Source organism: Thunnus albacares, chromosome 19 (assembly GCF_914725855.1).
Source record: "Thunnus albacares chromosome 19, fThuAlb1.1, whole genome shotgun sequence".
Classification (NCBI taxonomy): Eukaryota; Metazoa; Chordata; class Actinopteri; order Scombriformes; family Scombridae; genus Thunnus; species Thunnus albacares.
The window spans coordinates 4,801,423-4,822,395 of NC_058124.1; positions in this window are offsets into that span (position 1 = coordinate 4,801,423).

Genomic DNA, 20,973 nt, shown 5'->3' on the forward strand with positions numbered 1-20,973 from the left:
TACATACACCTCTATGTTATGCCGGCTCAAGTAGCTTGCAGCCATCCGTTATTCTTCACCCGCAAATCCTTGTCTTGTTTAGCTTTGTCAAAATGTGTGAAGCATCCACCTGAAGGTTGGTCACAGCTTATGAGAACAAGTTTTGGCAGAGAACTTACAAGTATGTGCTTTGCAAACCTCAGGCACATACTCAGTCATACAACTTCTAAACTACATTAGTGATGAATATATGCTACTGTAGCATGTGACAGTATTTCTGTAATATTGGGATTATACTAAAAGTGTCATTGGTTCACTTTTAAAGCTAGTACTTTTTTTGTGAGACGACGCTGTCTTATCAGACTGAAACACAAAGAGTGGCTTCAACAGATAGAGAGAGAGAGAGAGAAAAAACCCATCCCTGTTATTTGCGATCAAATGCTAGTGTGTCATATATTGTGACTGGCAGCAAAGTACAAAGTGCCCAGAAATGATTAATCAAAAGCAAGCACCAAACTACAAACAGCAGACAGTGACTCTTCCGTTCAGAGAAAGCCAGACTCACCAAAGATGGTTTGGGTGAAGCTGTTAAAAATGTTGTTGGAACATAGCAGTGACAAGGATAGCAGTTTCAGCTGAGCTGGGACTGCCACAGACCCAGGTGTGCAGTGAATCCTTAATTCCATCTTCCAGCTCCAAAATGCTGTTCTCCTTTCCTTGAAGACTTGTGTTCAGTATGTTGAGCTTGTTGAAAATGTCCACAAGGTAGGCAAATCTTGTCCTGCAAATGCTTGGCAAGGTTAGGGACTTCATTGTCGAGGTAGGCCATGACCTCTTCTCTCAGCTCCCACACTCTCTGCAGAACTCTTCCCCTGGACAGCCACCTCACCTCACAGTGAAAGAGCAGGTGCTCATGCTCTGAGCCCATTTCCCTGCATAGCTCTGTGAAGAGCCTCAAATGTAATGTTCGCTTTTTAATTAGATTCACTATTCTCACAACCATATCAAAAACCTCTCCTAGGTCATGCTGTAATGCTTTGCTGGCCAAAGCTTCCCTGTGGATGATACAATGTGTCAGCTTAACATTTGGGACCACTCTATGAACATGAGCCACAAAATCAGACCTCCACCCAGTCATGCTCCTGGTGCAAATTCCTCAGTGCAAATTCCAATACAGTTAATCCATTCTAGTTTGAGGTCTTTCAAATTTGTGTCCACCACACAGCTGGTCACAGAACAGGAACTGCTCCTTGATAGTCTTACCACTGATGTCTTTGGCAAAGACCATTAACTGGGGAATCTCCGCAACATCAAAAGACTCATCTAGCTGCAGAGAAAATATTTTGCGTTCTAATATTTCCTCTGTAACTGACTTTTGAATGTCTGCTGCCATGTCCTTGATTCTGGTTGCAACAGTGTTATTTGATGGTGGGACAATGGGACAAATGTTAGCTGCTTCCTCATCCAAGAGAGCGAGACACACATCTTTTAAACATGGTTTTATCAACTTCTCCCCAATGGAATGGGGCCTCTCTGCCTTGGCAATGTGGAGGCTGACTTGGTATGATGCCTTCAGTACTGCTCTGTTCCCTTTGAATGCCTGGTAGATGAGAGAGAGGATATTATCATTAAAAATCACCACAACATTAGTCACACCGCACAAAGACACACACACACGGAATTTATGACATTTGTCCGGCATGGAAACTGACACACATACACACTTAAATAATACAGACATAACACACACATTACTGACTCTTCCAATGTCAAAACAATGTTGAATAAATGCACTTTGCTGCGTAATCCATGTTAGGGACAAGCCCATGAGTCGGGACAGAATGTTGTGTGGGACCACGTGGTGTGGCGTTGGCTGTTGCCATGACACAGAGCCAGTTTGGTAAATGAGCAAATACGGAGAGAGAGAGAAAGTCATTACAGCCTTCAGCATTACAGCATTCTTTTGACTTGCCCCGATGCTGAGAATGCTTTGGAGATTCAATCCAATTTGTTCAATTTTAAGCTCTCATTAACTGAGCATCTCCCAACATTTTGAGTCATGACCCTAAGTTTGGGAAAACCAGACATTTGAATTAGTGTTTTGGAAGGCACTGACAAAGAACGTTTAGTTTGGAGGATTTGCTGTTAGATTGCCATGACATTCACTCATAGATTCCAAACCTGATTATATTTGAAAAACATTATGGTCTTTCCTCCAAAATCCTCATCTCATTTATAAAAAGTAAAAGAGCCTTCTTCATCTTTCTATTAAAACATGTTCTGCCAAGTTTCTAAAAAGTACAAATGGATAAACAAAGAAACTCAAAATATGTTTACTGTTTGATTTTAAAGTTCATCATTTCGTACCTGTACTTTTTAGTACAGGGTTGAGGCACAGGTACAGGTTTAGGTCAGAGTTTGAAAGACTATATACGTGCCACTGCAGTGCAAAATACCCACTTTTAAACTTTTGTAAAGCACGTTTTAAAATATTTCTCTCCAGGTCTCTGAATCTCATAGCATTTCTTTCAGAGATTATTAAGCATGGCTGCTTTATTAAACATTTCATATTGACGGAGAAAGAAAAGTGGGAAACTTTTGGATGTCAGATGTTTAGGCATTTCAGCCAACCAGGATAGTTCAGAAGGGGCTGTTTTAGAGTTTCTCTTCAGATCCTTTTCAATTCTGCCTACGGCATGGCTGGGTCATTTTTTTGTTTGTTTGTTATGAAACTTTTAAAAGATTAAAAAAAAAAAAATCAATTATGACCTCTTGAATCAACCAAAGTACAAAACTGCCCAGAGCCCAGCTTTAACTTCAGAGATCAAGTTGGCTGCTCAGTCAACAGGAACACATTATAAAAACTTCCCATCAGGCATCATTTTCATTGACAAAAAAGACTTCAGTATGCTGTTTGCAGTCTTGTAATGCTGCCAGGAGGAAAGCATTGAATTTAAGATCAATTACTGACCATTTTTCATCTTTGCTGCAGTAAGGCCAAGGCGTTGTTCTTTAACTGCTGATGTGTGTTTACAGTTTAGAGCTTGCTAACATAGAGTTGGGAGATGACAGAGCAGGCAGCTCAGTCTGCCACAGGATGGGAGAGTTCAAGAACAGGCAATTAACTTTTCTCTGAAGCCCCTGACTGCATGTATACCTTTATGAAGGCAATATGTGTAAGTGTGTTGATGGGGAGAAAGGTCCTCATGTGATACAGTGTATATCTTCTTAGGCTATATTTTCCTTGAGTTTTCTTTGTAATGAACCATGAACTTTGATCCTGTTTCTAGTATTGGACTCATGCCCATGTTGAAATGGGGTGATGTTGTGCTTCGTGTCAACTCCAGTGCTGTTCAACTGAAAATTGGGAGCTCTCTGGAAGCCTCTTCATCTGCGGTGTAGCAGATGGAGGAGTGAGGAGGGAAATGTCAAGACACATTAGCTCCAGCCTTGTTTCCCTTCACACTCTTGTAAAAAGACCTTAGCGGAGCTAAATCCGTTATGGGACTGGGTTTCTGTCATAACATATGGTCAATACTGCTGGTCCCCCATTTTACGCCAGGACTTTCCTGTTGAGCAATTATGCTTTAAGACAAAAGCAATGATGCAGTTTATGTAATATTACTATTCAGCAGTCATTTCACCAGCATGCTTCAAAATATTTCTCAGTATGCAATGATATGAAGCTGTTAGGCTGAGGAAACTACTGTACAGCCCACTGAGAGAAGCTCTTGTCGCACCTCTGCTGCAGTGGTGGAGGTGTTCTGCTTCTCCAGGGTTCAGTAAGTCAAAATCTATTTTTATTGTTGTTGCTTGACTACTTTCTGGGTTTAAAAAACTTTTTGCAGCAACTTACCTCACCTGACTTTATTTCCTTTCATCTGCCATCACATTTTTGTACATGGCTCTCAGTTTGTTTCTCTGTGCTATTTCTGTGTCATGCATTATCTATTACTTGAAGTGTGTGTGAAGGAAAATCAGAGATTTCTTCAAAAACACATTATACAGGTTCGAAAATAATTGCTGAAAACGTGAAAAGACTGGGAACTATGTAGTACTGAATTGTGGAGTTAGGCCGTTATACTGTTTTTCACCATTTCTGTGCTCAGGATTTTTTGGGCAGGCCTGAAATGGTGGATTTGTGATATAATGCAGCCATACTAGAATGACCCCTCTCCTAACACTATATAAGATGCTAGTCTTAGCATCAGCTGGGTGTGTACTAGGGGTGTGCCCAAATACAAATACATTATTTGACAAAGCACAAATAGTGTGTTTTTTATGAATATTTGTTTCATACAAATATTTTTAAAATTATTTGTTTTCGGGAAGAAAAAAAAAAAAACATGAAATACCAGCATGCAGGTTACATTGCTATCACAGTCTCTGTCCTCTGCTCCGCTGTTCTGTCTATCAGCAGGTCTCAACAAGGGGAGTCACATCCACCTGCTACTTGATGCACATTTCCTTATTTGGACATCACTCCTGGAGTCGGGGCTATTACCCAGATACAAATACAAATAATTTTGCTACCTCAACAAATACAGATACAAATACAAACACTGGGCCCTCTGCACATCCCTAGTGTGTAGTCTGTTGTTTGCTTTCATTGCAAGCTTAGCATTAGCATCTAGGGGGGTATATGCCACAGTCACAACAGTAGATGTAAACTCTCTGGGCAGATAGAAAGGTCTACAGTTAACTATGAGATATTCTAGGTTAGCAGAGCAGTGCCTGGCATTGTCCATGCACAAAGCATTGTAAACATAAATGCACAGTCCCCCACAAACCTCTACTCTTACCGGAGTCTGTTCTGCTGTATCTGCCCTGAGGATGTAGTACCCTGGTAGCTCAATGGCGCTAGCAGGGACGCTGCTGTTAAGCCATGTTTCTGTAAAAATCGTGACGTTACAGTTCATCCATGTTGTTCAGTTGTGGCATGGTTTCAGCACCTTCAGTGGATACACCCCAGCATTTCAGAACTCAGAATACTGCTTGTTTTTCCACAATTTTGAAACCTAATTTTATAGGTTTTTCTGTGGTGTGAAAAACTCGGAGCACATATTTATTATTGCTGTACATGGACTTTAATGTAAGTGGCTAATCTGAGAATTGATGGCTGTTAGAGGAACACTGGGAGTGTTATGATTGGCAGAGGAAATTGTAACCATCTCTTTGCACAATCATTAAGCAGCATTTACCAGTGGGCTGCAGCTGACACAGTGGCTGCACTGCTGTTCCCTCTGTACTAATATCAAAGCATCCCTCTGGTTTTGCCCTCTCAGTTAGATCAGCAAACGGTCTTTTGGCACTGCGGCTTTATTAATGATTGCAGTGCCAAGCCCACATCTGTTCTCAAAATTGTTTGGCATTAAAAATGATGCTGGAAAAGCAAAGCTCATCAAATAAGCCTGTTGTGATTTTTCAGATTGTTCTCCATTGGGTTCATAAGTTTTAAGTAACTGTCATAGCGGTGGTGAAGTGGGCCACCTTCACTTATGTTAGTATAGTAAGTGTGTTTTGTGTGTGTATAAGCCATGAGATGGGGCAGATTGCAAATCTGTAAGGTAAGGAGAATTTGGAGAAGGAAAACAACAATATTGTTCTTTTTCAATCAGCTATCTCCTCTTGTGCCGACTCTCCACTGCTGAAGTTTGCGGTTGTCTGTGAAAGAGACAAGTGTGAGGTAGTGTAGAGGATAAAATGTAATATAAATCTAAAACTCCAAGTACACGTAATGCCCTGTTTATATTGTCTTTGTATCAACATGTTGACTGCAATACAGCTAAGTGTAATTGATGTTGTAGTACTTGTGGAGAGGCTGTAATGGTTACAGACATGCTGTGAATTTATCACTCAGCCCTGCTGCACACAAACACCAGAACTCTTATTTGTCACCCTGGTTGAACCTATATCATTTCACCTGGAATTCTAATCAACAGTTTTTGGCTTTGTACCCTTCTCAAAATGAAGACTTTTAAAGAGAATTTTACAAGACAGAGCAAAAGCAATGCCAAGAAGGACTGGAAATTTGGTAAAACAATGTTTTTCACCACTCAGTCTGCTGTATGGTTGACTGGAGAGAAGGTCTGGGTAGTCATGTCTGGGTAGAGAGCAGACCTACCTGTATTTCATTTTTTATTGCAGCATGTTGGCTTATAGCATGAGTATAGAAATCAGTCAGCAGCAACACTGAAACATTTGTGCTGCTCCAAGTGATGTAATTGTGCACAATTACGCTTTGAGGTGTGTTTGTTGTTTCAGATACAAGACGAGAACAGTGGAGCACATTTCTGTTGTTGATACACCTGAGGGCAAGGTAAAGCTTTGATTTATGTGTGGTATAATATTACTTAGTTTGTTGAGGAGATGGAGGAAAATACAAAGCCCAGAGAGAAGCCTGTGTGTGGGATGGGAATTGATTTGGTTAAATAAGCATCAATGCTAAGCAGGTTGCTCTCTAATCAGGAATAGAGCCAATTAGGCAGGTGTCGTGGTTGGGTTGGTCTATGAGAGAGAACATTATCAACCCTAATAGCTTTTCTTAAAAAGTCCTCTCTAAGTGCCCAAGAGCAATTATGGTCTTTAAATATGTTTGGTTCTGCATTTGGCTTTGTTTTCGTTGAGATAAATACCTGAGAGGGAGAGACAGTGAATGAAAAAGAAAGAGAGAGGGTGAGAGAGACTCTCTGAACGCTTAAGAAAGTGCAGCTGAGATACAGAAAAAGTCACATCAGTAGTCATCTACTCACTGTATTTATCCCCTGGAGGAAATCTGGTTACAGCACACATGCTGTTTCAAACTGATGCTGGCTGGAGAAATGTGCACTGCTGAATTCTCCCATTAGATTATTGTCCATTTTAAAAACACCACCCTCCAGCCTCTGGAGGCCAGCTGTTACTTAAGCTGGTTAATAGCAAGACTAAAGCTGCATCTATATTTGATGCAGGGGGCTAATGGCAGTCCCACCATAGATACCTATGGCTTATGTTGTGATTCATAGTACATCATTGATCACCCAGCAGTGTTAGTGACCAGACAAATCATGCTTTAATTATATTCCCCCAGTAATTGTATTTATATTTATAAATTGACTTTGTGATACTAAGTTTGCTTTACACATACATAACTGCTGATGTTCAATCACTGTGCCTTCTTTTAATGTGATAGAAAGTTGTGATCACTATGATTTGCAGTGGAGACGGTTTTGTTAGTTGTGTGAAAAGCAGAAGACTACTGAGCCTGTCTTCAACTTACTTTATGTTGTCTTCATCATAATCTCTGGAAGAAAACACAAGCAGCCAAAGCTGTCCAATACATTCCCCATGTACAGTAGTGTCACCATACCCACCATATCCCTGATGTGTAATTACATTTTTGAGGAGACCCATGTCAGCCATGCTGTAGCCTACGGATACATACATACAGCTCTAGAAAGTAAAACTCTGTGAGGCAAGGATTAGGCAGAGCAGTGCTTTGAACTAAAAGCTAAAGCAGACTGTATGTAAAGATGGACGTAGCGAGGTCACGTGTTGGTTTACATTGGAGTCGGTTTGAAGTCCACAGCTGCAGCTTATGGTTGGTGCCATCTTTTCTGTTTGGAGCCAGGACCTTCCAAATAAGGAGTGTGGGGTGTTGCCTTTCATGCTATGGAAACACACCCTCTACGTCAGGCAGCAGCAAAAGCTAGCTTACTGGGAGTACTGAGTGGTATACACTTGGGCTAACGTTAGCTACTTTCGCTTAATTCAGCTAATAGGGCAGGTATTATAATAAAGTAACATTAAACTTACCAAAATATTGCAACAAAAATACAGCAAATGTTGCGTATGTTGACCAAGACAATAATGACTTGAAAAAAATGATTGACTTGGTGTTTCTAGATAGAAAAATATGCTTTTTGAATGCTTTTTGAGTCAGTTGGAGCCAGTGTCCAGTGGCCGTCAGTGAACTAGCACATTAAGGTACTTCAGCATTGGCTTCAGCCTCAGTTGCTGCTTGTGTGCAACATGCTCACAGTGAAATATTAACATGCTGATGTTTAACAGGTATAAACATTAGCATGTTTGACCTAATGATGGCACTAGATGAAAAGTCAGAAAATCTTTGTTTCAGTTCATCAAGTTATTATAGTTCATAATCAGGGGGCATGAATGTCTAAACCCAGTTTCATTGCAATCCATCCAATAGTTGTCAAGATATTTTACTTTGAATTAAAACTGCCAACCTGTTGGTGGCGCTAGAGGAAAAGTCACAGGAATTCCAAAGTCAGTAGAATTTATTTGTTGGGGACCATGAATATATGTACAAAATTTCATGGCAATCCATTTAATCCATTGGAACAAGGTGGTGGACCAGTCTACTTATATATACTACTACTACAGCCATACTGCTAGCATGGCTAAAAAAATTTACAAAAATCCCCCGGCACTCTGTCAGTACTCACAGTGAATTCTTCCTTCAAAATTGTGTTTTTCCAGGAAGTACTGACCATGTGGGAGCTTTTTGTTTACTTTTTAGTAACTTTCTTTTTTCTCTATTTCTGTTTCATACTTACTAGATGAAAACTCAGCCCCATTTCTTACTGGGACTATTATTCTTTTAAATGTGAGTGAACAGAGGGTCATCTAAGCCTTGGCAGTATATCCAGCCCTCAGGCCACAGACTTGGCATGTGTGGATGCAGTCTGTCTCACCCCCCACCTATGGTACACCAGAAGACAAGGAGGCCGTCTTGGAACCGACTTAAAGTGCTGCAGGTGGCAGGGATAACCCAGGGCAAATCTGACTGTCTAGCTGGCATCTATTTCAACCAAAGCATTATTCATGTCTTAGCTGCCCAATCCAGAGCCTTCTGAAGGGAGAAAAAGCTAAAGAGGGGGTTATAGCCAAAGACCCCTTCAACAGAAACTAGTATTGATTCAACAAAGCAGAAAAATCACAAAGTGCTGCACCATTTTTAGCAGCAATAAAATTCTGCTCTGTTTTGCTGATGAAACACTCATGACGATGAACTGATGCAAACCTGTAATGCAGTGAAATGTGAGATTATTCAAGTAATATGTTTGGTTGTGTCTGCAAAAACAAGAACGACTGTATGTAAAGGGTTGTTTTCATGTCATTCCTGTCAGGCTTCATTTTATAATTAAACTTTCTGGCTCTGGTTAAAAAAACAGACATTGGTCTCCTAATTCCCACCCAGACAATCGTATCAGACTCAAATTAACCCATTTTCCATCATTTTCTTGCTCATATGGACATTTGCAGTCAACAAATGTCTGAAATTACATTCAGTCTCAAGTAATAATGCCGAGGAACATTCTGCTGTTTTAGCAATAGCCCTCATTTATTAACTCTTAAGCCCTCCTATAATAAAATCTCTTCACTGAATCAAATCTTTTTTTTAATACTCTCAATTAAATGAATATCACAACAGATCAACCAACACAATCTACATTATCCAAAATAAGTTCTAAGACAACAACAACAAAAAGATGCTCGAGTGTAGAAAGAAACTGGACAAAGTAAAATGAGGAAAACTGTGCTGATGGTTTCAGAATATGGAGGTCCCATTTCAGGCACATCTATACACGATTATAATACATTATTAAATGTTGCAACAATCAGTCATCTGGCTGTTAGACAATGGATTTGTGACATGTCTGAAATTTTGGTCAGCTGTCTGCAGTTTGAGCAGTTCTGTGGCCCGACTTCCCACATGGCTGCTGTAAAAAAATCTATTATAAACTGTACTGAGCTTGTTTTTATTTTATTGGAGTCATATTTTACGTGTAGTGGCTACTGTAATCTTGATTGAGATTGTGCTCTGATAGAAATAAAATTGAACATCACTACAGAGCAGACAGACCAGACTGTCCACGTCTTGGTTGAATAAGCTTTATGGAATGGTTGATGGACAAAAACGATCGGTGGCCCTGTGTTTATATTCAGTGTAATCACCCATGTTGTGACCACTTGACTGATCTGTAGTGTGAACATACAAGTTGTACGTTTTGGCACTGTATACATAAGGCAGATCTAATTTCAGGATCAGATCAGGATCTAATATAAGCCACCCACAGAGGCCAACATATGCAACATTTGTCTCCCTTTACTAAAGGGAACAACGTTGCTTAATGGTAAAGAGCTGAAATTCATAAACTTTTAGACTGACGGAACCCTAAGACAAGAAAAGCACTACTTCAAGGAAGTTGTATAATTTTGACTATGCAAGCACACAATATTCTGAATGAAGCATACATAAAATAAAAATCATTATAAAATTGAAAATATATAAACCAGCCTATACACAGACAGAATATCCTTTAAATTCTGTGTGTTTTAAATTAGGCTGACTGCTTTGCAGTAGTACCAGGCACCTACAGTATATGGCTTTGTTTGATGTAATCTTGCCTTCACAGTGCCAAGCTGCATACAGTATATATATACATGCATTTGTCAGGAAGCTCGGTTTCTCGCTTTATAGAAAATGACAGGTTGATTTCAGTCTTTATTTCATTATGGCTTCCACTGTAACTTTAATTCCCTCTTCCTCTCATACTGGAAGGTCAGTGATGAAGGCTGAAGAACAGTCTGTTTTTTATAGAGTGACCTGTAGAATATCTTTGATGTAAGTGTCACAGTGGGAATAACAGTCCTGACTGCAGGGCTGCTGCACGTCTACCATTGACCGTGAAGAAGGCTGAATAAATGAGCTTTTAGCCAGAGATTGAGCTTTTAATACAGGTGCTCTGATGACTTTGATCTGGGAACAACTCAGAGTAAGTTGAGATTAATTTGAGAGTAATTCCCAACTCTAGATTGTAACAAATAAGCAACTCCACCACTAAGTGAAGAGACATTTAGGTCAGTGTTTCCATTGCCTCTATTCTTTAGCTGCACACAATACAAGAACCTTAAATAGGAGCAATGGTTGTCCTCCGTAAGCTTACTACACAAGTTCATCAAAAAGCTAAGTCACCAACGGGGTTTGCCAACTCTCATTTTCTTTTTATAAACCAATCTCTGTTTATTAGAGAAGACCTTGCGTCCCCCAAAAGTCCCATTTTATCACCTTTTCAGTTGAAGGGACACACAGATCAAGGTTTGAACCATTTATTGCAACATTCTTCTCTGGAACAAATCTGGGCAGGTTTGACACATTGTTTTGATGTTGAGCATGAACACATATTTAACCCTTTCATGTATAGTGGTCACTACAGTGGACAGCTATTCAAAAGCCGTTTTCTTATATATGCATGGGTTTTGATGGTATAGTTGCACATCAACTACCACAGTGGACGCTAGTGTGTCATCCCATACATTGGCCAGCCTTTGTAAGTGCACAACACAAATTTCTCAAAACCAAGATGGCTGCCGGCTGGCTGGAAACGCTCAGCAGCTCAGGAATATCTTGCCAATCCTTCTATGATAGTAGACCCTTGCAGGTAAATAAAATTTCGTACGATCAAGTAACAGCATAACAACCAAGGAGTAATACAATTGTTAAAATGTCCAAGTATTGATTTTATGTTGGGAGAAAATGATGATTAATCATCTGTCCACTAAGTTGGACATCATGCATCGCTGACTTTATTTCAACTACAATTACACTATTACTGCGACTTTGTTGTTCTTGAAAATACTTCATCTGCAGTAACTTTTTTGGCTTTAAATCAATTGATTTATGTCATTAGAATGTAACTTGCAGTTTTAGGGGGCTAAGGATACTGAGGATGCTGAGGGGGCTGTGTGGGTTAAGGATCCTGAGGATGCTGAGGGGGCTGAGGGGGCTGTGTGGGTTAAGGATCCTGAGGGGGTTGAGGATCCTGAGGATGCTGAGGAGGATAAGGATATTGAGGGAGCTGAGGGTGCTGAGGGAATGCCTGGCACCTCAAAAGAATGTCTGGATTAGAAAAGATGGATCTTCTGCATTTCAAGTTATCTGTAGCTCATGTGCTAATAAATGCAGTAAGACAGAAGGGAGAGGCTAGGGAGTCAGGAACAAGGTTCAATGTTTTGCATTGTACCGGACAGTATTAGAATATGTTAAAATATCTTAAAACATTAGTTTAACTTTGAAAATATATATTATTTTATAGTTTTCAAATAATGTATAATTTTATTCATTGGTTTGTTAAATACATATTCCTTCAGTTGGAAACTCAAATGCATACTGTCCACCTCAGTGGACATGTGAAAAACTCCTTGAAAAATGCACGTTTAAAAAAATGAAGTTCAAATATTTTTTTTCATGCCTAAAGAGGAATAAAAACACTTACTGAGGTTATCATAATTCATGCATGAAAGGGTTAAACACTCAAAATTTATATAAAATGAATGCAGGAGGTGGCTGAGGAGGTGAAAGGAATAAGATTGCTGATAGTAGTAAATCGTGCAGAGTATCATCAAGGATGTCCAATGCTTATATGGACTAACTAGTTTAAGAAATAGGTTATAGATATGTATGATTTGATGATCTATGGTACCTGTTTTTGGTTGTAAGTATTGGTCTTTGTTCCTTTCAGTCATGATAACACTTTACTCACCTACTTTATTGTAGAGATTGTTGTAGTAACAATCAGCGATCTCTTTACTTTTCATTCAGGGCAATCGGGTAAAAGATTTAATTTGTCCTTTACTTTAGTTCATGACCCAGTACCTGCAAAATGAATGACATTCCCATCAGCCTCAGCTTTACTTTGTGTTCAGCGCTAAATACCAAATGTCAGCATGCTAACATGCTAAACTGAGTTGACCATGATAAAAAACCACCTTCCACCACTTCCTATATCAACATCGATATACTGTACTTGCCCTAGTTTTTTGCCCATAGTTTTCTATGAAAAATTACGAAAAACATTTCATGTGCGCTCACTTTTGGTGTCCCCTCAAATATCTCTGTTGGATACAGTAGTAGCAATTTGGCTATATTCCCCTTTCTCAGCGAACTGCAGTGAGAAAAAGTCAAAACTGATAGGAGTCGCGGCCAATCTATGTATTGTAAAAGGGATCCAGGTCGTTAAAAATGGAATTTCCTTTAAGCAATACAGTAGAGAAAAGAGACGAGAAGAGTTTGAAAGAAGTATTATTTCTTTTGTACGTGTACTCTTGTGAAAGGTCATTCAACATTCAAGCCTTTCTCTTAAGATGAATTATACCAACACCAGCTCCCTTTGCTTCAGCCTTCAACTCTTGCATCTACTTATGTTATAAAATGGTGTTATTGCTCCAATAAAACTTGTCTCCTGCAGTATTCATGGTTTTCCTGCTTCATTTCTCCATTAGTTCAAAGCCTAATCAAATTGAGATTACTTTAAAATTTTGATTGCCTTTGAATATTGAATGTGTAGCCATATAGTCTGGAGACACTGTTTTTTGTGCATACTGTACAGTCATGCGTCATCTGCCAGAGCCATTTCCCTTCTGGGCAAAACTTAATATTTGATATCAACCTCTTGCACTGGGTTTGATTGGCTTGGACCTGATCGCTTGCTCCCTGTTAGTCTTTTACTTTCTGTGAGATGCATGGTGACTGCCAATTTTGCCACTTGTCCTTGACAGGTTTCAGGGAGTTTAACAGCATCACGTACTTCACTATCTGTGTGACCATATGCCTGTAATGAGAGCAAACCTCTGTCTTTGATACTACAGCTCCCTGGCCCACTCAGATTTCATATGATGTGTCTCATACACACTCTGCTAATGAGACACCCCTGTGGCTCCACCACTACCTTGATAAGTTTACCTGCTATCTTCTCATTTTTTAAATAAGTCTTGGCATCAACTACAGAAAGTACTCCACAAATTGGTCATTAACTTGCTTTCCTTTCACGGCTTCTCTCAGGCAACTGGTGACAGCAGACTTGAATCTTAAATATTCTGCTCTCCGTTTTGGGTTTTTGAGGAGGGTGAGGTTATACAATAACCTTTAAGTCATTTCTTTGTGCTTCTAAGATAATGCCCTTGATGTTGTTTTCAGCGAGGATGATGATGATGATGATGATGATGAATTGTTGTTGGCTTCGCATCCAGAGAAGTCCTTGAGTGTGTGTGTGTGTGCATGTATTTTCATAATTCATAAACGCAATTTTTGCTTATTTGGGCATAAAGTGAGACAGCAATCATAAACCAAGGTCTTGTGAACTATACAACATTGCCCAATACTATGAGCATGGGAAACAATCAGGCATTACAAATATCACCGGTGTTACATAGTGTTTCCCATTTTTTACTTTTTACTTCTGTTATGTGAAGACTAGTCCATTAAAACCAATGTTCATGGTGGGATAGAACTTGTAAATTTGTTTTTTTATGCATTTATTATCAGAATTTGAGTTTTTCCATCGTAGGCGAACATATAGCATTTCAAAGGAGTTTTACAATTGTCACTTAATCAAAATAACAAAAGAAGAACCGCTTATCACACTGTCAGGCACAGCTCTGATAAGAAAGAGCCAAGTTCATTCTGACTCATTAATATACATGGCTGGTAGTCAGAGCTAACCAGCATGAGCAGAGCTGTTAGACTCTCCGCGTGTGCGCTGGAGTGCGGTTGAGCTTTCACAGTCACTAGAAACTGTCAGTTCATAGCTGTAGGCATGATGTTTATTGCACTTAATTTGTCAGTCTTGAATATCTTATTCAGTTAGTCTTATATCTTATTAAAGTATGAATATAACAGTTATCGGTTGGCTCATGAGTTTTTATTTACTGCCACTTAAAAGGAATTCATCTCTTGCTCATGACATCATCTCTTGCTTATCAGGCTTGCTTACGCTAATGCTAACACTAGGTCCGCATTGGGGCTACAGTTAGCCAGTGTTCAGCTATTCACACTTAGCATGGCAGCTGACATATGAAATAGACCTCTGAGTTGCCTGTTATGTCCAAAGAATCCAGCTGAACTGAACTTTGAAATCCAAGCAGACACACTAATTTTGAGCAGAAGAAGCAGTGTTACACACAATATGTGTATTGTTGGAAAAATCACTATCATATGCTAACAAGAATCTACAGCACAAAAAAATTGTGTAGTTCCTCTTTAATGCAAAAACTCCCTTTAAGTCCTTGCCAAATACAGTTTTTCTCCACACTTTTATTGTATGTTTGCTGCTCACAATTCGGTTTTTGCTTCTATTTGGTCATTTTAATCCCCTGTCCAACAGGAATGTTATTGTGTGTTCAGATGTTCTGACTGAACTTCAGACAAATTTGAAATGGGGCACCATTACATACAGTCAATTAAGAAAGGACACAAACACAGGTGACTTTGCTGGGCAAAAAATTTATACTTGCCCTGAAGCTGGATGGCTTCATAAATGTACAGATCCAAGAGAAAAGGGTGAGATATTGGAGAAGAAAACAAAACAAAACAAAAAAAACCCAAAAGACCTGGAGTTCCTGATATGTTCTGAAATCAGTCAGCTAGCTAGTTAGCAAATACGAATGGGCATAACACTCAAGCGGATAATTTTGTGTGATTAAAGCAAAGCAAAAATATGATTTCCATCGCATCTCAATGCGCAGTGGTGCAGGAATGTTGTAACAGTGAGTTAACAGTCTGTAGCCTTTTTACCTTGACAAGACACAACTTAAATGTGTTCATATGGACCTACACAACTTAGTGTCTGGTAAAGAGAAGAGGACCCTTCTTCTGTTGAAAGACCCCTTGCTTGTAACAGTGGTCATACTGTGAGGTTAATTGGCTGTAAAATGAGTTGTGTAATCAAGTGGTCAAATCAGACTCCTGCTGGAACACTAAATGGTGGATATACACTAAGTGCATTTCACAAAAACCAGCAAGTTCCAAAGCCTCTGTCCTCTCTGCATGTGTCCCTCATAGAGTGGGGAGTTGCTATAGCTGCTGTACTATTTTTCATTATATTTATTGTAATCTGAGGGACATATAGGCCTACTCGGTTTGGTGCATTTAACAAGTGATTACTGATGAAGAGCAGGAGAAAGTCATTTTATGAGCCTCTGTAGAACAAAAGGTTACCCCCAAGAGTCTTGATGGCTTTGATGGATAGTGTAAGCTAGGCTGTGCATGCAGCTCATTCAGTAATGAACTTTGAAGATGTAATATACTAGAATACAGCCTCTGGTGAATATTGAATGTGCTTCTCATTTCTTAACAAAAGAGTAAACGTATAAATTTTGCACAACTTGCAAGCTTTTCATAAATTACATTAGAGTTAACATGCAGTTCATGTAAAACAAAGCCTAAATTATTCAGTGCTGTAGCCTACAAATCAGAAGAGGTGCCATGGTACTGTATGTAAAGTACAGTTTCAAAGGTCAAAATGTCCCAATGATGAAGAAAAAACTGTCTCGCCAGCTGCACACTGTCAGTATATTTATGATTGATCCAGTCCTTTATTAATAATCATTACTTTATCATGACATCCATAACTGGGAGGAGAAACAGCTGTTGAGATAACAGGGGAGTGAATGACACTGACTGATTAATCCATTGATTAATTAATTGATTAACTCATTCATTTTTTATATTAATTTCAGTGTATAACCTAACCTACTATATTTGTTCCAGAAAGATTACTTGCCACTGTTCTCAAAAACAGAACAAGTAAGACGTCTACCAATTCTGTTAAGAACTGTGGATAAATTATGAACACTCAGAAAAAGCGCAGTCATATATTAATTTCAATACATGTTATTCATTAAGCCCCTAAGTAGAATTTTCATGATTATAGCAAATAAGTAAACTATGTTTCAGATCATTCATATTGGTGTGGATGGCTGTCTGCTACAGTGTGTTTTGATACTACCACTAGGAGTCACCAAAGTCAGAAATGTTTTCCATCCTTCACTTAGGAGCTTTAAATTCACATCACCTAATTCTTCTTTCTCTACCTCTTTTCCAACTGAATAACAGTTTCATCTGCTTTAATGTAGTATGTGCATTCTGATTTTGAAATTAAACTGCCCACCTGCCCATTCACTTGAATAAGAAAGTGTGTCCAAACTTTTGACTGATAATGTATATGATGGTAATTTTGTGCAAATAGTCGCTATGAAGTGTTTGCACATCTAAATCTAAATCAAGCATGTTCTTGAACAGAATATTGCAGTACCACTTCCACCTCGGGGCTGCTGTTGCCATAGCGAGGGATTCTGTGATTTCTCCTGACTGAGAAAAGATCATCACCGTTATTTCTACCTCTCTACTCGTCCTTGGGTTTTTAGCATCATCTGGAAGGGCTGCATACACATTCAGCATCGTTGCTGTTGATGCTGGCAAAGCACACATTTGCTTCTCACTGTGACTCTTTGAGTCTGGAGGCAGGTGCTCGTAATGTTCCTGGCAGTGAATTGCATTTGATGAAAAGCTTTCATTTCTCTTCCTTTTTTGTCTTTATGTGCCTCTTGGGTTGTGCTGGTAAAGACAAGCTGGCAAAGAAAAATGAGGTTCAGATCAACTGACAATATCTTCTAGTTCAAATTCAAGTCACGGGCTGGAAGGGTGGTGGTGACCAAAACTCAAAGCTGAAATTATAATTGTAAAGAATTTGAAGTAAATATTATTAAACTATAATACAGGCTCCATTTACTGTGTTTTCATTGATAAAGATTCTGATCCTTAACTACACAAGGTTAGAGATGGACATAGAAAGAGAGAGACTGTCTTTTTGAAGCCATGTTGAATGGAATAGCAGCTATTACTGCTTTTTGTAAATTGAGACCTTCATGCCTCCCTACATTTTTTCTCTGAAGACTATTGATTATCCCTGGAGCTGTAATGCGCACTGCTTATCTGATGGTTAAAAGCTTCACTACCTTTACACAAGTCAGTAAGTTTGTACGTTTTGCTGTCAAATTATTGGGAAGCTTAAAAATTGATTGTATGTCAGTTGGGAAGCCTTTTTTCTCTAAGTGGTAAAAGAAGACAGCAGGTGTGAATTCTAGATTTCACAAAATTTTGTTACATTAAGGAAAAACATATGAATTAGGACATCTATTGGGTTGCACAGCTCAGCTGCTGATAAAGTGACAGTAAAGGCTTTCTCCAAAATCAGAATATGTGCCAGCCCTATCATCCATCCATGTTAGGGTTGTTTTCTTCCTTTAATCCCCAGTCTCATTTCTTGAGTAAGTGCAGCAGTAATTATTTTATCCCTTAAAGGAACAAAAAGTTCAGCTCCACCTTATGAATCTTTTGATCTGCGTGTTTGCTTCCGGATGTGCGGCCATTTTATTTAAGTGTGACTCTGCGACAGTGAAAAATATATCCCACAACTATATTTTTTAAATGTCCAAAGGCAAAGACAGGTCTTCAGATACACTGTGGCTTTTGTGTTTTGCCTCCAGTTTGAGGAGATTGGCCTGATAATCTTCTGTTGTGTCTGCAGCCTTGTATACCATATCTCACTTTATCTACTCAGTCTGTTTTTTTGAAGAATGTCTTTTTGTTTTAACTTGTAACACTTCCAGCCTTGAGTATGAGTTCACTTTTGTCGACACATTTTGTCTCCTTCCTATCTCCTAGTTTGTTAGAATAATTCACTTAAACACAGACTCTCTCCATGTCTGAGTGGACGGAGTCTCCCTGTGAGCACTTATATAGTATTAAGTGGGTTTTCTGGGTTTCAGTATGACCAATCATATACTATTTTTCTATTATCAGACTTATTTAACTTAAGATCATTAATGCTGCATATTAAACCTGCTTATTTCTGGAGTTAGTTAGTAATTTGCAGGTCTGCTCTCAAATGATTAAGTTCAAAACTGAGTTTTTGAAAACAGAAAGACTACAGACAGATGAGGGCTGAAATGTAATAACAATAAATTATAAATTGAATAACGCTGGCTTTTCTTCAGCATCTTTTTAAGTCTCCTGCTGCTCTATTGAGACCATGAATCAAACACTTCATTCTAGTGTTGTCGCCAACAACAGAATCATTATATTTCAGTAAGGACACATTTGTTTGATCATTTTTTCTGGCATAAAACAATGAGGTCACTCAGAGTTGGCAGGAATACATGTTTTTTTAAAGGTTGACAATTACATCAGAGCTTTAAAAAGGCTATGTTTCCTGCCCAAAATATCATAGATAATTATTAAGTCCATCTTCTTTTAAATGTTTGCAAAAGTAGCTGTTTCAGTGTTGGAAAATATCAGCTTTTTGAAACATCAGACAACATGTGTGAATGTGTTCTCAGGCACTGGGCCTCAGCTGCTCTTCCAATTTTAGAGTCCTGCTCAGTTGTCAAACCAAGATTGTCTTCACAACATCAACCATTTGATCAAATATTTATAATGTTTGCTGACACGCAACTTCTTGTGGTCATGCTAATAATGTCTTCTCTCTGAAAACAAACGAATTAATGGGACGTTGTTAGTGCTATAAAACCTCTGACATTGTGTATAGACTGAATACAAATTGAATTTCAGAAGCAGCACATATAAAGAAGAGGCAAATTCAGCAACTGGTAGTACTGATTAAGGTAAAGACACTTCCACAGTAGATGGCAAAATGTTTCAAATATAGCAAAAAATTTGCGCTTATCCTAAATCTTTACGATGAGCATTCAGAGACAAGAGGAAAAGAGTAGAGAAACCAGAAGAAAATAACAGAAAGAACTGGATTTCCTTGTCAATTCTGAGATCATTCACACAGACAAACACATTGCTAGCTAGCTACAGCTACTCTAGAGTTGGGACATTGTCTGTTTAGGGCACAGACACACAGTGCAAAAGCGGTCTGCTACTGTCACCACATTCACACAAATAACATAAGGCCAAAATTTACATTCAGTCTGAACTTACCTTTAAAGGAGTACTACAGTTTATTACAACTTGTGTTTTATTTCATAGCTCCAGTAATCACTTCTATCTGTCATCATAATGTACTCACCAGATGAATTGTTGAGATTGGTACAAGAAAGCTGAACAATCAGACACTCATACAGGTTGTAAACAAGCTGACAGTTTTGCTAGATTAGCTACCACTTAAGTAAAGCCAAACGTTAGTGCACCTGTTATGTTGCTAATAAGTATGCTAAATCAAAGTTAACCCAAGAAGTTGCTCTGTTAACAACGGACAGTTAATGTAGGTAATTTAAATCTAGCCATGTGTTTCTGTTGCCCTACTGTGTTATTTCTGTGTTGTCACTGCATTCCGTGTTCACAGCAACGACTTAGCTAGCACACTGTTATCATAACCAATAGAACTGTGAAAATACTCAAGTTATTTCAACCATGATCAATCATGATCATTCCCCAACCACACCCAAGTAGGTCTGTTGCCTAGGCCTAATCAAATCTTAACCATGGAGGCGGCCGCTCAGAACATGGTAATATGAATCATTTCTGTAATGGAAAACAAGTTCTTTTGTAATTTAGGAACTTGCTGCTTGTGGTTGCACAAATAGTATTTGCCCTTTGATGGTGATTCTTTGTCTTGGTTTCCTGTGGCTTTCATGTTCAGCTGCTAATGTTCAATCGATGGATAAGATGCATGTTCATGTGGTGCAGTAGGCAACTCTCAAGGGATCATGTTATTGATTTTGCTGGACCATCTCGTTTATTAGGGTCATGCTGTGGTAGAAGAGAAGCCGCTGGTGATGGATACTTGTGTTTGGATGTTGAATGATTCTCCCAGTACATATATGTATATCCAAGCTGGAGATTTGATGAATCGATTAACCTGACAACATAAAACCAGCAGCAGGACAAAAAACATATATATCTCCTTTTTCAATTCCACCCCAGCAGTCTGCTAGTCCAGTTAGTTCATGCAGTCTCATTAAAGTTTTCCAGTACAGACTCATCAATCACTCTGTTTATAGTCTATTAGTAAGCCTATGGGCATATGTTATTTATGTCTATCACAAAGACAAAAGTTACTCTAGTCTGATCTGCCTAATTAAGAATTTAAATGAGCTTGGGAATGTTTCATTTGTGAACTTCAGATTCAAGTAACACAGCTGTCAAGGTCCAAGTTGCTTCTTCCAACTTGAGAGTGTTATTTA